Source organism: Oxyura jamaicensis, chromosome 8, assembly GCF_011077185.1.
Source record: "Oxyura jamaicensis isolate SHBP4307 breed ruddy duck chromosome 8, BPBGC_Ojam_1.0, whole genome shotgun sequence".
Taxonomy (NCBI): Eukaryota; Metazoa; Chordata; class Aves; order Anseriformes; family Anatidae; genus Oxyura; species Oxyura jamaicensis.
This window is the reverse complement of record NC_048900.1, coordinates 16,525,793-16,541,327: the sequence shown is the minus strand read 5'-3', so window position 1 is coordinate 16,541,327 and position 15,535 is coordinate 16,525,793.

Here is a 15,535-nt window from a genome sequence, read left to right as displayed (position 1 = left end):
CCAAGGTGTGGGAGCCCCTCTGCTGCGTGCCGAGCACCCAGAGTTCAAGATGTGAGGCTTTGTCTGTGTTGTTCTTTAAAGTGCCAGCTTGGCCTTACTAACGCATTTTCAGTGTTTGGGATTAGCAGAGCTTGTAAGAACATAACAGACCCGTCAGGTCTACAAGTCCACTTGCCACCTCCACCCGCTTACATGTATTTTTAAATAGCTAATTAGGAGATAATGCCAGTGGAACCAAATACTGTCACAAGATAATGATCTCACACTACTAGAGAAATGTTAAGTGGGAATGTTTATTTTCAAAGGGAAGAAACGCTGATCATGTGCCTAATCCTATAATTCTTAAACAAGTAAAATTCCTGTAGATTTCAGCAGAGCCTGAGGTGACAACATCCTATTACTGTGGTAGTATTTCTGGATACCAAACAGCCGTAAGTGATGCAGTCATTTTCTCTAAATGATACTAGTGCAGTATTGGAACAGATGTTTTCCTTACCTTTATTAGCCCGTTGTATCTTCTAACTTGGAGGACAAATTCTGCGTGTGCTTCATTGCACCAGCATAGATGATTTTTTTAAAATGTGCTTTAGGAAGCAGTGAGCTGTGGTTTGGATGAAGTTATGCCTGTTTTTAACTTCCTGACAGTTCATAATGGTGATGCGCGAGTCGGTGTTGCCTCTGCAGTCTCCCTTTGGTACCCTAAGGATCAGCTCAGTTTAAATCAAAGATAGCCTTTCCTCTGTCCTGCAAGAGGCTCAGAAACAAATGGCTATCTTAAATTCACCTTTCAGGAATAAACCACCCCATGTTTCCAGAGGGGGAAGGAGTATACATGGGCAATGGGTGCAAGTTCATCAGCTGCTCCAGAGTAAATACCCCTGTGCTACTCTTCCCCATTTACAGATGGGAGGCAATTGGGGGCAGCTTCACCCCTCGCTCAGGCTCATCCAGGTGTCTGTATTCCTGCCAGCAGTGTTGGTGGGGGCTGCGCAGTGCAAACCCTGGGTCACTTCTCACTCTGCCAGGAGACAGTGCTAATGGGATGGGTACATCCGCCTTCACTGCCTCCCCCCAGGAAGCCTTTTTTCTCTGGACTCACTTTAGATGCAGCGTTGTCTTACAGACAGGTGAACGCTGCAGTGGAAATTGGAGGCAGATGCAGAGTTGCTTTCAGAGAAAAGCCTGTCAATGGAGGCAGGAAGGTTTATCCTAGGCAGAATCAACTTGCACAAATTGTTAGCGCTGCACCATAGAAGGTGTCCAGTGGTTTTTAGAAATTACTGCTGCTTTCACAATTAATGAAGATTCATCATTCCATTAGATCATCTCTAACCTGCTGTAATTGTTCTGATTTTTATTTTTTACCTTGTTCTCCAGTTCATGTCTAAATACAAGAAGATGTTTATATTGCATACATTCAGCTTTAATTGGCCCTTAAAAGAAGGTGTTGATTAGAATCTTCTCAACATCAACAGCTCGCTCGCACAACATTCTCTAATTACTGTTTATTAATTTAGTTCAAGTGGCATAGTTGAAAGCCCTGCTCAGATGGGAGAAGTAAATTGTCACTGGTATTGAATATGTAAATTATGTGCTGGGTAAGTTTCCATGAAGAATGTTTAAAGTTAAATGCTACATGGCACATAAAGCCTTCTAGTTTCATCTAACCCAACCATATGACAGCTTTGCAAGAAGTGTCATGAAAATTTACCAGCCCTGGCAAAAAACTACTTGCCTATCCTTTACTTTTTTCTATTAACATAATCATGATGATAATAATAATTTATTTGCTGGTCAAAAAAATAAATAAAAATCATCCACACTGGCTGGGTGGAGGTTTGCAAGGCTGCCAATTGAATCTGAACTGCGCGCTGCTGTAGTAGAGACATTCAGCAGCCTGGATTCGTTGCCCTGGTGCAGTAACCCTTCCTTCTCTTTAATTAGCTTATAAAGTCAGAATTTCTTAAACAAAGTACTCATTAAACATTGCCTTGTTACATTACTTTAAAATGCAATTAAAAGTTTTAAGAGTGTCACAGAGTTTGTGTACCATTGTCAGTGCCCATGTCACTCGCTATCAATTTCCACCCACTCACATAGATTGGAGGCCTCCCGTTAAATATAGATGGCACTCTGTAGCCTTTTTCTATAGTCTAGGCATAAAATTGTACTGATGAGGATGACCTGACTACATCTTATATCTGAAGGAATAAGAGGAACAGAGGGGAGGCTGTTCTTAAGGAAGGAGGACCCAGGAGTCTTCATTGTTCTTCCACCTCTGCATTTGTCTCTCCGTGACCTTTTGTGGGGGAGTAGCTGCACGTCCCTGGGAGGTGTGCTGCTTCCGAGTCCCCCGAAGAAAGTTGCATGGAAACACCATGCAGTTATTGTATTGCACATCTGAAACAATGAGACCAAACATCACGCAAAAAGGGAAAGAAAACTGCCCAGTCAGTGCCTGCATTCTGCCTGGGCCTTCACCCAGTCCTCACACTCTTGCTGGCTGCTGTTATCATGAATGGCACTAATCAATTCCAGGAAATCTCTACACCAAGCATTATGTCACATGCGGTTACATCATTCCCTCTAACCTCTAGGGCTTCCTGTTGACATCTCTGGAGCTCTCGTACTACCAACTGATATTAGAAGAAATGCCAAATGGTATTTTTAGCCATTTGTGTCTGCCGAAAGGAATCCAAGTGTTTCCATTTTGCAGCTTCCACCTGCTGGATCTCATCTTTGCTCCCTGAAACAAAGCAAACCTTTGTGGGGCTACTCGGGGTCTCCCCAGGTGTTTATATGAAGGACGGAGGGAGCACGGGAGAGGTTATTGAGACAGAAGGGGCTAATGCCTCTGCAGAATTTAGTTATTTTTAATGTCTAACAGATTGTTAATCCAGCCTGTCAGTTGTGTGACTTCTGTTATAACTTCACTGTAGCAGGCGGTTCCTCTTTTTTTCTGAATTCCTTCTTAGGAGACGCTGCTTCCCAGGGTGGGCTGTTTCACCTTGGGGTTGCTTTCCAAGCGCTATTCTGTGGGGCACTTCCCCCCTTCTCCTTGCAGGGCCACCCCCATAGGTATGTAGGAGCCACCCCTCCCTCGGTGTGAACAGTGACACCCCATCAGCTTCTCTTGGCAACCCCCACTTTTCCAGTCATTCAGCTGAAAGAGGCAGGGCTCGAAGTCTTTCTTGGAAGATTATTCCTTCTTGAAACCATGTCTCTGAAACCATTTCATAGCATGAAACCATGCTATGTCTCTTGGTTTGAGTCTTTTTTATCATTATTATTTGTCTGGTTTGTATCTTCCTTTCATTTTAACGGTTTGATTTTTGTGGCTGTTTCTGTGTTTGTTCACTGCTGCAGTAGATATCAACAACATGATTAAATTCCAGCTCTGACTGTTGCAACATAAGCGCTCTGCCTTCATTATCCGTGGTGCCTAAAACTATTTGATCTCTAATAAGTTCGCCTGCAAGTGTGCCTCATTTGCATGATGAGGCTAACTGGTGCAGCCTGGTTGCATATTGGTCCCTGATTTCAGTTTCTCTTCAATCAGATGTATCAAACAGAAGGAACTATTAGAATTGCCAGCAAGTGTATTTTTTTCTGTTAATCATGCCAGAATACTAGGAGTCCCAGGCAGCCTTACTAGGCTGGAGAAGTCCACAGATAAAAGGCATGGGAGAGCTTCTCATGTCAAGCTGTATACAAACCAGGGCTGTGCTGGGGATCATTGGTCTGCTTTGATGGCAAAAGCTGTTAGGATCACATCTAGCTACTGGACCAGTGGTTGGGCAGCATCCTTTGGTAGCAGCACTTCCCATCTCCGCTGGCCCTCATCCAGGAGGGAGCTGTGCCACCCAGCAAGTGCCTCTCCCCCAGCCCACCAGAGCTGGAGGTCTCCCTTTAGCCTCTCTCGCGGTCTCTGCTTGTCTCTGCCCCCAGCTCATATCCATCCTCTCTGGGCCTACTCTTAGACTCATCTGACGTTCATTTGGCTGTAGTCCTCCTTGGGCTCTACTGCCCAAAGTTTGCATGGGGAAAGAAAATGTGTTTTCTTACATCAGGCGTTTGTGAACGTGAACCTTTGTTTGTGTCTAAAATGGAAGCAGCAAACTTGGAAGCTAAATGTAAGTAGAGAGTAGAGGCTCAACAATTGTGAGATTCATGGCTATAGCACTGAAAATGTTTCAAGTTGCCAATCTCCTTTCTGAATCATGCCTGGGATATGCCTGTGGGTCCTACACGTTTTTCAGTATTATGTTAAGAAATGTGATTTGACCCTTTGCAGCATCCCTTACTTCTCCGATTTCAGAATTCAGCTTCTTACGCTGCAGTATATACCAAATACCTCCATTTGCATTTGAGACAATTTTTCATTGAGCTGAATGATCTTTGTGAACATGGAAATGTCTCTCATTGATCCAAATGGGTCCTAGACTGAGCCCTCATTTCGTACCCCAAAATTACTGTTTTCTTTTGGTTTGGGGCTAGGGCAGAAGCCAAGAAACTAAACCAAGCAGAGGCAAACAAAAGAACTCAGGATCCCATCAGCAGTGTTTGCTTTGTACACAAGCAGTATTTCTTCCCTAGCACATACTTCCAAGAATTTTTTAAAATTCCATTCATATATCATCTGCCCAAGCAGACAATAGTTGTTCCAGAGAAGCTGTTGCTCTCTATTAGGTCAATGATCAGTGAACTAAACATTTTCTACTTAGGCCTTCATATGATAAAAGCCTAAGAGCTTTGAAGGAGCCATTACAGACTATTGCCTAGAAGAAATATCCATTTGAAAATTCTGCAATTATGTACTTCTATAATAGCGTGTAAAAGGAGCTCTGGACCCATTATGGGTTATTGAGTAAATAATGTATTTTTAAAAGTGTCTAAGTAATTTATATGATAGCCTGTATTGGCAGCAAAGAGTGATTGTAGACTAAACATTGTGTCTTCCTTTCTTTCTGAAAATCTCATTTAAATCCCTAAATAGCAATTAAAAAAGAAATCCCTGATGCAGTTTCAGTATTTCTATAGTAGTCAATAGCTAATGTCTCTGACTTTACTCTGCTGAGGCTGCCGTTTTGTGCTGAGCCAGTTTCCTCTGGTCTGACTTTGTTTTATGTTGATTGGATAAGACATGAGGCTTCATTATCAAATATAATACCGAAGTGTCCAGAGGCCTCCTGGAGGTCAGACCCACAGTCATCAGCCCTACCTCTAATCAGGAACAGCCACTAGCCAAAAGTCCAGAGAGAAAAGACAGGAAGATGTCAGTCCCTATTTCAGGGAAGAATTGAGGCTTGGAGAGAGGAAATACGTTGTACGAGGTCATGCAGGAGACGAAGAACTTCTGCCTCCCCAGAGCAAGTTTAGTGTCTTTGCTTTATATTCAGACCTTCTGTGGAAAGGCACCATCTGAGCTCCCTGTTGCTGTGGATCCTCAGTGCTAATGCAAACTCCTCCTTTATCAGATGCCCTCAATAGTCTTGCTTCAGACCACTGCACTCAGCCCTCTCAAGCACAGACCCTGGTCAAAGCAGATATGAAAATACTGCAATTCAAAATATTTATATTGCAGCAACAAAGCACCGTGAAACAGCTGTGCTAGAAAACAAACTTGTCTTCTGCTCCTAAGTGTGGAGTAAGCTTCCCTTAGCCCTTCCCTTTATTTATCACACTGCTTCTTGCTGTGGCAGGGGTAATCTGCTTCTTTGCTAATTTTCTGTCAAAAATTGAAAGAATATATTTTTTAAGAAACACCAATATTTGAGCTGCACCAAATTCTGGAGTTTATCTTCACGTTTCCAATAAGCTCTTAGGCCAAGAAGCCTGGAGCTGTCACATGGAGACTACCACACGTCCATATTATATGTGCTTTAAAACCATCCAGTGGGCCTGACCTGGTGGGACAAAAGTCAAACAATTCTCTGCTTATGGCGATGCTCCAGACTTAACTCTTTTTGATGGTACTTTCCCTGGCATAAATTAGACATGAAGCCACTTAATCTGTTGTTCTTGAACCAGTAGGTCCAGACCTGTGTTGTAACTCGTATTACTCATGAAATACACTAGCAGTCCACAGGGAGCAGCTATCTGCTAACACGACTGCCGGGGGTTCTGAATTGTCTTTTGAGAGGTTATGTAATACCTACCCCTGCTGCATCCAGCCATGTGTGTATTCAAAACAGATCATGTGCTTCCCATAGCTATGCTGTTCAGTCACACCTCGAGAGCATAGCCTTTAGACCTGAATTTGAATAAATCTGTATTAATAATTCTCATTGTATATAAAAAGCGTTTTCAATTAAATGAATGAAAATATGGCATTAAAAAAAAGAATAAACACGGGGATGCCAAAGAGCACAAGGCTCAAAAGACAGAAACGAAAGGAAGTGACTTAATGAAGAGTCAGCAAGGTAGTAGTAGGAAGAAAGATAAAGTAAAAAAATGATGGAGGGGAGGTAATAGAACCAGAAATAAATGGAGAAGAAACAAGGAGAAAGGTATAAATACATTAAAGTTGTATTTGAGCAAAAATATATAATGTCTAATAAAGCAATCAGTCTCTCTCACTGTTCAACTGTATTTGTCACTTAGGAAATGACAGTCATCTGTTGGGATAATTGACTGGAGAGGTGATGAAGTCTCCATCACTGGAGGATTTCAGTGACAGAGTAGTCAAAAATCTGGGGCATACTGTCAGTTATTGGGCTTCTTACGATCCCTTCCAGCTCCATTTTCTACAACCTCACCATCCCAAAGAGTATTAGTGTATTAAAGTGGGAATGAGAGCAATACCTCAGTTCTGTGTTTATGAGAGACCCTTTTCTGGCTCTGTTACCTCCTGGCTGAAGTTCTGTAAGATCTCACAGAGTAAACAAGGCATGTGCTTGGAGGTGAAGTCTATGAGGACGATGAACATACAGGAGAAAACCAAGAAAAGGAACTGGTTGATCTGAGGACAACATTTTCTTCTGAGGTATGTCTGAATTAAGAGGCCATATGCCTTACATCTTCTTCCTCATACTGAAGATCCCTATTCTGCAACAAATAAATAGTTTGTCTTTGGTGTAAAACCAAAACCCTCGTAACTTGAGATAAAAGATTCTGTTTCCTTCTTGCAAGAACAGAGTTATTAATTGCTCTAGTGTGCTTCAAACACAAATAATTCTACTCTTTCCTTCAAAGAATATTCCTCCTAATTTTAGCCAAAATCATTCCTCCCCTGGCTTCTCTTAAATGGTCATAGAAGAGAGGACACAGGTATGAAGTGGTCTGGGATTCCTTCAGGCTGGTGATTATTGCTATGCAAACCCTCAGTCACCACTGCAGTACAAAACAAAGCATAAAATGGGCTTCTAAAAGAAAAGCCTGGACAGGTATCACATTGGGATGAAAGAAAGGTTCATTTTCCCATTTTGTTCATTTCTCTCAGGGCTTGTCAGCGGGATCTAACAAACGTCTGTGTGATAATGTCAGTGGTCCTCCTCCGAAAGCAGGAAGCTTAGACTGCTCTTATACTGCCATAGGAAGACAGACTTTGAAAACAGTTACTCCTTCCCCATGAAATCTGCAGTGTATTCTCCTTTTCACTATGCTGTACCATGAAGTACAATGCTGGTAACTGGAGGAAATTGTTTGCTTGTTTGTTTGTTTTCTGTTTTGTTTTGTTTTCTCCCTGACATTATTTTAGAGACATTAGATTGATTATTTGAGGGTGTGTATGAGATTCTGGAAGTATAATTTACGTCTGCTATGCTGTGAGATCTTTGGTATGATACTGACTCAGTCATTGGCACCTGAGAGAGGTTTGGGGAATTCAGCAAGCTTTCAACAATCCAGTTTGAGAGATTAAGCAGAATTATAGCTCACTCAGGTTTGTCCTAATTTTATTAGATTTTCACCATTTCTAATTGCATAAACATATGCAGCCAAGTATACAGATGGGGACTGGGAAGATGTACAAGGACACTCAGGCTCCATAGTCAGCTAATTGGTGGACTAAGTAATAGGCCACTTGGAAAGATTGATAATTTTTTTTTAGAGCATTTCAGGGGAAAATTCTGTCCCCATTAAAACTGTAGCAATCAAGAAAAGAAAGATTTTAGCAGTAGATTTTGTTGGAATTGCAGAAAGAGACGAGTGGAAATAACGTGATGAAGAAAAAATCCAGGATGAAAGAAGTTCTTTTGGGCAGTATTCACTATTTATTTGTTTTAGACATAAGAAAAAGATAGAATGTCTCAAAAACATAGAACAACTGGCTTGATCCATATGGTGACATCAGAAAGCTTTTGATCAGGGCTAAACACAAGATAAACAATGGTTAACGGCTTCAAATATTGCCTGGACAAATGAAAAGTCATTTTGGGTGCTACCATTGTTATTGGTAGAAAATGCCAAGCTGTAATGTTTTCAGAAATATTTTATATTTTCTTTTGGAAAATAAATCTGTTTTTGCTACGGCTAGGAGAGCTTTTGGGACACAAGTCAAAGTATGTTATGGCTATTTCTGGTCAAATGATCCCAGCTGAGGTACTGGCATGGCTGTTTATATGAGTACTTTCACATGAAATAACATTGCTGTCCATACTTGTTAAGGGAATTCTGCTGTTGGCTTACTTTCTGCAATCAAGGCAGAAGGGAACAGGAGGGTAAAGTCTATGCTCGAGTTTTTGCTACTGGACCATCTTCATCCCTGATATGGCATCTGCACTGTGAAATTGACTCTGAATGAATGGGAATTCGGGTGTCCTCACCTCCTGGAGACAGGACACAACTCTCAGACTGAATTAGCCTCAGTTGGATAGTTTTTGAAATCTCCCCAAATAACAGACCTAGAAGATTTTTCCCTCATGGTGGCCTGGGCTGGACATTTGGTGGGTGAGTAAACTATAATTTGTTTTGTTTTTCCTTATGAAAAGCAGAATAAACCAAGCAAGCTGGTCTTTGCTGAGAACTTGGGCTTCTCAGCAAAGTTCTACAATGCCCTCTCAGAAGTCAAAATATTTAATAAATAGATCATGAAATATTTTCCAACAACAAAAGTACAAGTTTAGTAATGATGGGATGTAGTTTTGTGTTAATTACTTTATTTTCTTCTTCCTCTTGTCCAGGCAGTAGCATGCAAACTCTGACCACATCACCGGTGTGAAATTGCTGATTAACCTTTTGACTCTAACAATTGGGACTTCTCTCAACATCAACTGGTAATGGAAAAGACCATTAGTGGTTAATTTTGGGACACCCCAGCTCCAGATGTCAAAAGGTTAATGAAAAATCAAGTCTCTTGCTTTTACTGAGCAACTTGGAAACCTTCCCCCAAAACATTTCATTTTTGCGATAAATAAGCCAGACCGCTTCAGCTGAGAAAGACGGGTGTTTTGCTAATGTGTACAGCTGTTAATTGAAAAAGATTCTGTTATGCCTGTTCTTCTGGATGTAGATAAAAGAGAGATTTGTTGGCGAACTTTAGCTGGTCTTGAACACCGCTTTGTCCAAATACACTGCTTAATAGTAATGCTTTGTTCTTTCTGTAACAGGCATGGAGGGATTTTGAGTGGAATACTCATTTTCTTTAAGTCATATCTGCCAGTAATCATTCTTGGCTTAAGACCAGCTGTCATTTATGTGTTTTATGAAAATATAACACCAGTTTTATGTTTAAAACTATTCTTTTTTAGGTAAAAGCTTCAGCACAAGCTGGTTCCCCATATCTACCATAAATGCTATTTATCACAGATTTTGGTCTTTAAAACAGAAAGATAATGTTAAAACATTTTGATTACCCTTTCCTTACCGCTATCATTCACAAAACATCTTTTCTAATTATGGTATTAGGACATTTACATAACCGGGAAAAGGGTCCTTTAACTACATTTCTATTATGTTTGGCACTTGTGTGAAAGGATATTATATTCATGTGCATTAGAGATTGCTTATAAAAGATCAAGACAATAATAGCAGATCAGACGATAAAGGTTCCCTTTTCTCCTCCCAGACAGGCTGTCTCTGACAGAAGAATACAGTTCATCAAAAGTGTCTGCAGGTTGTCAAACTCGGTGAGATTTGGGGACACTCGGAGGCTGTCATGGCCAACAAGAAGATTTTCTGTAGGGTTCTGCCATCATTCACCCTCAGGAAATAATCACTCACTACATTCTGCATGCTCTCATGATAGAGCTCTATTTGAGAGAAAAGAGCCATTTTATCAAAGGACAATATATCCCTTCTCTTGGTCCATGCAGCTTCCATTATCAGACCATAATAAATCATATTTATGTTCTCAGTTAATAAGACTGATTACAATGCAGGTTACAGGCATGGGAAAAGCAAAGCAGGTGAAAAGATGTTTTAATGAAAATATGATAAGCAAACAGCTTCTTGTGAACATTTCAGGCTGTTATTTGTAATGATCACAGGCAATTTTTGATACATCTTCTTTAGCAATGGTTTAAGCTGCATAAATTGGCTTGCCACTTTATACGTTGAAATAGGAGGAATCCCAGTGTCCTTCTTATGTTGTCTAGAATCATTATATACATTATAAGCATAAAATGAGTTTAATGTATGTGCTTTGAAAAGAAGGGGAAAACAGAAAATCAGGGAAGACTGATTTTAATGCTGCTCAAAATGATTTTGAAATTTTCTACTCATCTTTGTTACTAACGGTGCATTTTCCATGAAATTTAGGAGTGACATGTACTGCTTTCATCTCCTTAAAATTAATATACTGCTCTTTCTGTTTTCCTCAATTTCTTCAGAGTTCTTTTTAGAACATTCTGCAAAGAGACAGAGAGAAATTTGCCACTCGATGTGTGAGCATCTCTGCTGTTAATGCTGGGGGGAGTTAAGTGTGCTTCTGGAGGAGAATATACCCCTGTGTTAAATACTGAAAGGAACCCTGTTAAAAAGGTGCAATGATGTTTAGCTGCAGCACGTATAATGTGTTCAAGGGCCAAATTCCCTAGGATCTTTTTAAGTGATTAAGATCTTTTTTTGTTAAGGCAAGAGTGGCGAGAGTTCTCCTATGGTTTTAGCACATACCTGTATCTATGTACAGATGAAATGTCCTGCTCTCATCTTGTGAAAAGTCCTTTTTTTTTTTTTTTTTTTTTATGTTCAGCCTCATGCTTTCAAGACAAAGTAAGAAGTTTAAATAATAATTTCATTGCAGCACTTGCATAACACTGGTGACAAAGTCTCCATGAAGTTGTGTGTCTGCAGGAACTGCTGTTGTCACAGGTATTTCCAAAGTCACTCTTAAAACATATTTTAAAGCTTTGTAATTGGCTTAGCACTGAAGAATGATCATGAAATTCCTTTAACCCTTTTAGGGCACTTCAACACAAGAAACACTAAACTGCTCTTCAAAGGCAATATTCTGATATGACAACAGACATAGATAATGCTCGTCATGATGGAACTGCTTGATACAGAGAAAAACATGTTGTAACTGCCTTCACTGTGAAATGGGTTTAAAAATGTTGCCTGACAACTCCACAAAAACCAGAGCTGCTATTTCAGTTAAAGGCCAGTGGATTGTATTTTTCACGTCAGTTTTCACTAACCTCAAACATCACTGTTATGACAGACTGTCATCCAACCAAACCAGCAGTGTGGTGCCATTCAAGCAAGCAGGAAGAAAGCAAACATGAAGGAAACTTAAAAGTCCAATTAGTAAGCTGGGGGTGTATATGAGTGAACTACTCTTGTGCATTGATACTGATTACTGAAAATGAAACACTTAAAAGAAAATAAACAAAAAAGTGCTTTCTGAGCCATTGGTGCTTTCTTGGCTGGCAATTTCTCTTTGTTCTGTTTCATGACACCAACCTCAATGGTTGAAGGGGTGTTCTGGGCCATATGTCAATCACAATGTCTGACATAAACAAAAATAGCTAAAAAGACATGCCGGCATCTTCCTTTTGTTTTCCCATTAGCTCCATTTTTCTTTTCATAAGCTGACAAAAAATTACTGCCTCCAAGTGAATTCAGTAATGTCACTATATATCTAATATCTAGGAGACCTTTTGTTTTAGCTTTACTGGGCTTAACCACAAAAGACACTTGACATTGACAAAGAGTCTGTCAAATATACAATGATCAGTGCAATGAAATCTCTCATGACAGAAGGGCACTATTCTGCACACATACACACCAGCCCCCAGCAGCCTGTCTGAGCAAAATATGCTGGAGCACATGCAGCAGCTGAACCATTACAGAGCAGGCCGTAAGCTGAGGCTTGTCTTGTTTAAAGTGTCATAGTATATCAGTATAATTAAAAGTGCCAAAAGAGTAGAAAAGATAGATGGAAATGTTACATTACTTGTTTCTAGAGATTAACCTCAAGCCAGAACTGAAATTCAGAGACACATTTTGCATTTCTTAGAGCTCTGATATGGAAGAAAAGAAGCCCGAGAGTACGTCTCTTGAAGTGTGAGACATGAAGTCATAGTTCCTGTATTTACACAATAAAGCAGAAACAGCAGTTCAGACAGACGTGCTGTTTTCTCTGTGGTTACAGCTCCCATTGTGGCTGTACTCTACAAAGCAGCAGTATCATCTCTCAACTACTTCTCTTTCACTCTCCTCTGCTTTCATTCCTGCAAGGTCTTGAGCACCTTTGGGTCTGCAGATGCACGGCTGTCATGGCCCTCTGCTCCTGTGGCATCCCCCAGCTCAGCCAGCACTGCGTGGCCACAGCCCAGAGGCAGAGGCAGTGCACCACGTCCCAGCTGGTGGCTGCAGAGGCTATGGCTCCAGGCTCTGCAGCGCCCAGCTAGGAAGATGTTTGAACAATGTCTTCAATTTAAAATCTGACCTTTCAAATGCCAGGCTCCATGCTTGCTTCTCTGTTGAGTCTAGAGATAAAATTATATGGCTTTCTAAAATTGACCCTGAAAATTATGTTCTCTGCACCAGATGAGATGTTTTCCTTGCCATGCATCATTGCTTGTCATAGCTATTCAGGCCTACCTAGTTATGATACCATTTTCTAATCATGACCTGGGTTATATCTAGTGGTGAAAAGCCCATGGAGTTGTTGTGGATCTGTTCAGTTGTGGAGGCCCTGATCCATCCAGAAGCTGGGGAGGACCTGAACTGGCACTGGCGGTTCTGAAACACTGCAAAAGCAGCATGTCTTTTTCCTAATGTCAGCCTTACATTCAAGGAGAAGATGAGTGGATCAGGTAGGTCTCATTCACTTCTAGTATTAATGAACTTCAAGGCCTTGCCTAATAGTTGATTTGCTTGAAGTAGAGAGATGTTAAAAGGGGGGCTTTAATTTTAGGTTTTCTCATACGTCCTGTATTTCTCCAACTTAATTCTCAGTTAATGACTTCTCCATGCAGTGCTTCTCTTAAATTTCTGGACTGGGGCTGTAAATGTGCATAACTAGTCAAAAATATGTTATCTGCATTTAATGTTGGCTTCTGGAACCCTCACCGCCAAGTTACCTCGCAGACACATTTCACCTCACACACATTTCTGTGTAGTGCCAGGAGAAGAATGGAAAAAAAATATGAAATGAAAGCAGATTCTGCTCCCTTTAAAGGCAATGAAAACTCTGCTTTTACTTCTACGTACTCATAATACTGGGAAAAAAATGAAGTGGAAACAAGCACAACAAAACACCTCTGCCAGCTATCTACAAGCTAACCAAGGCTTCCACTAATGAGGTGGTCTGGCATTTTGAGAAAGACAGGTTCTTCCAGGAATGGAAAAATTATGCTGTTTTTTTCCTTCAACCCTGAGAGTATAGTGAGAGAGTAAGAAAATCTATTTCAAAAAAGGGCTAGCAGTCAAACCTTTAATGCTGTCTGTATTATTAAATACCTACAGTCACCAGTTTAGTTTCTTGTCAGTCAGATGTTGTTACATGTTTGTTTGGCAGATTACTAAGTACTTATTCATAAACATTTCACCTATTTCCCGTATTTACAGGTTCATCCAAGTGATCATGAAATTCCTGAGAAAGTTACTACTTTCAAGTCACAGTAACAGAGTAATTTCCAGGTAAGATATTCTAGAAAATGTTTCCATATCATGGACAGCTGTGTAGTCTATTAAACAGAAAGGTACTATTTGTGGAAAAGATAATAGTCTAGATCATGAGATAACAACAGATTTTGTTATGATCTCCAGATGTCTTTGGGAACTTAATGCATCCAGCATTGGTTCAAGTTTAATCTGTGTGGCAGAAATGCGAGTTGTTCCAATTTCCTTCTCTCTGGAGCTGTTTGGGGGAACTCTGTCTTCCAGGGGCTGCAGAGGACAGGATGGTGTAGTGTGGCTGTGCTTTGGTAAGAGCTTTCACTGCTTCGACAACTGCTCCTGGAGTGCTCAGGGGTATCAAGTGCAGAAAAGAAAAGCTTTCACCATTGCTTAGTGGGACAGTGTAGTACCAATGCCTTTCTGTTACACATCCCTCAGAGCTGGCTCTGCATTTTCCTGAAGACCAGAGATGTCCAGGCGTTTCTGGTGGCTTACTGGTACCTATGAGCATCATATGGTGTTTGCTCCATTGCATTCCTGATAGGGAGCAGTTTGTAGCCGAACTGTACAGGTAGGTGGTGGTGGCTATTGATGCAAGGATCTGTCAGTGCATTTGCTTTTGGATTTCAGCTCCATTGGGCTGAGAAGTAAAAAAGAGCTCCCAGAACAGAACAAGTGACTAAAATGACAATGCAGCACAAAAAAAAACAAACAAAAACTTACGGCTACTATTCCTTCATGGGAATCTGTACAAAAACGATCGATTTTGGACCTTGTGAGTTTCTCTCCAGAGCCAAAATTCAGAATGAGTGCGCAAAAGAGTGTGAGGAGAGAGCATTTCAGCTCCTTCAACTCTGTGCACAAAACCTCTCAGCGCTTCAGATAGGATTTTAGCATTTCTCACAGTCTTCAAATGTTGTGCTGTGCAAGGATGTGCTTATACATAATTTTGTAATTGAAATGGCATGTTTACTGTTCTATTTCATGCTTGATTGTGTTTTTTAAACACCTTTACTCACGCTGCTAGAAGTGGGATTATAATTAAAATGTCCTGTTGAACACCTTGTTCAGTTCAATGAAGGCATAATAGAAGTATAAATACTTGTTCTCGTTGACTCTGTGATGTCAGCACAACAAATGCAGTGAATGTCAGAAAACTAATCTCTCTTTCAGCAAGGTATCCGCCAGAATGAAGGGGAAACAGAATCTGTGGCTGGGCAAAGAGGAGACCCGTTGTGCGAGGGATAGGAAATATTTTAAGATACTGTTAACTTGTTAGGTACAGTGAACCTGAAGGTCCGTGAGGCCTTCTAAGTGTTAGCAGACATGCTAAACGAGTTTGAAGTGACAATATTATTCTTACATAAAGTCTTTTCTCTAAAGATTTCTAAGTATTTTCCAAGCATTAGTAAGTTAAGCTTTAATAAGTAGGTTCATGTTATTATAATACCTGTGATATATATGTGTTAACTAGGGCAGGGAACATTTGACTGATTTAGCCAGTTACTAGCAAAAATTAGACATTAATTTG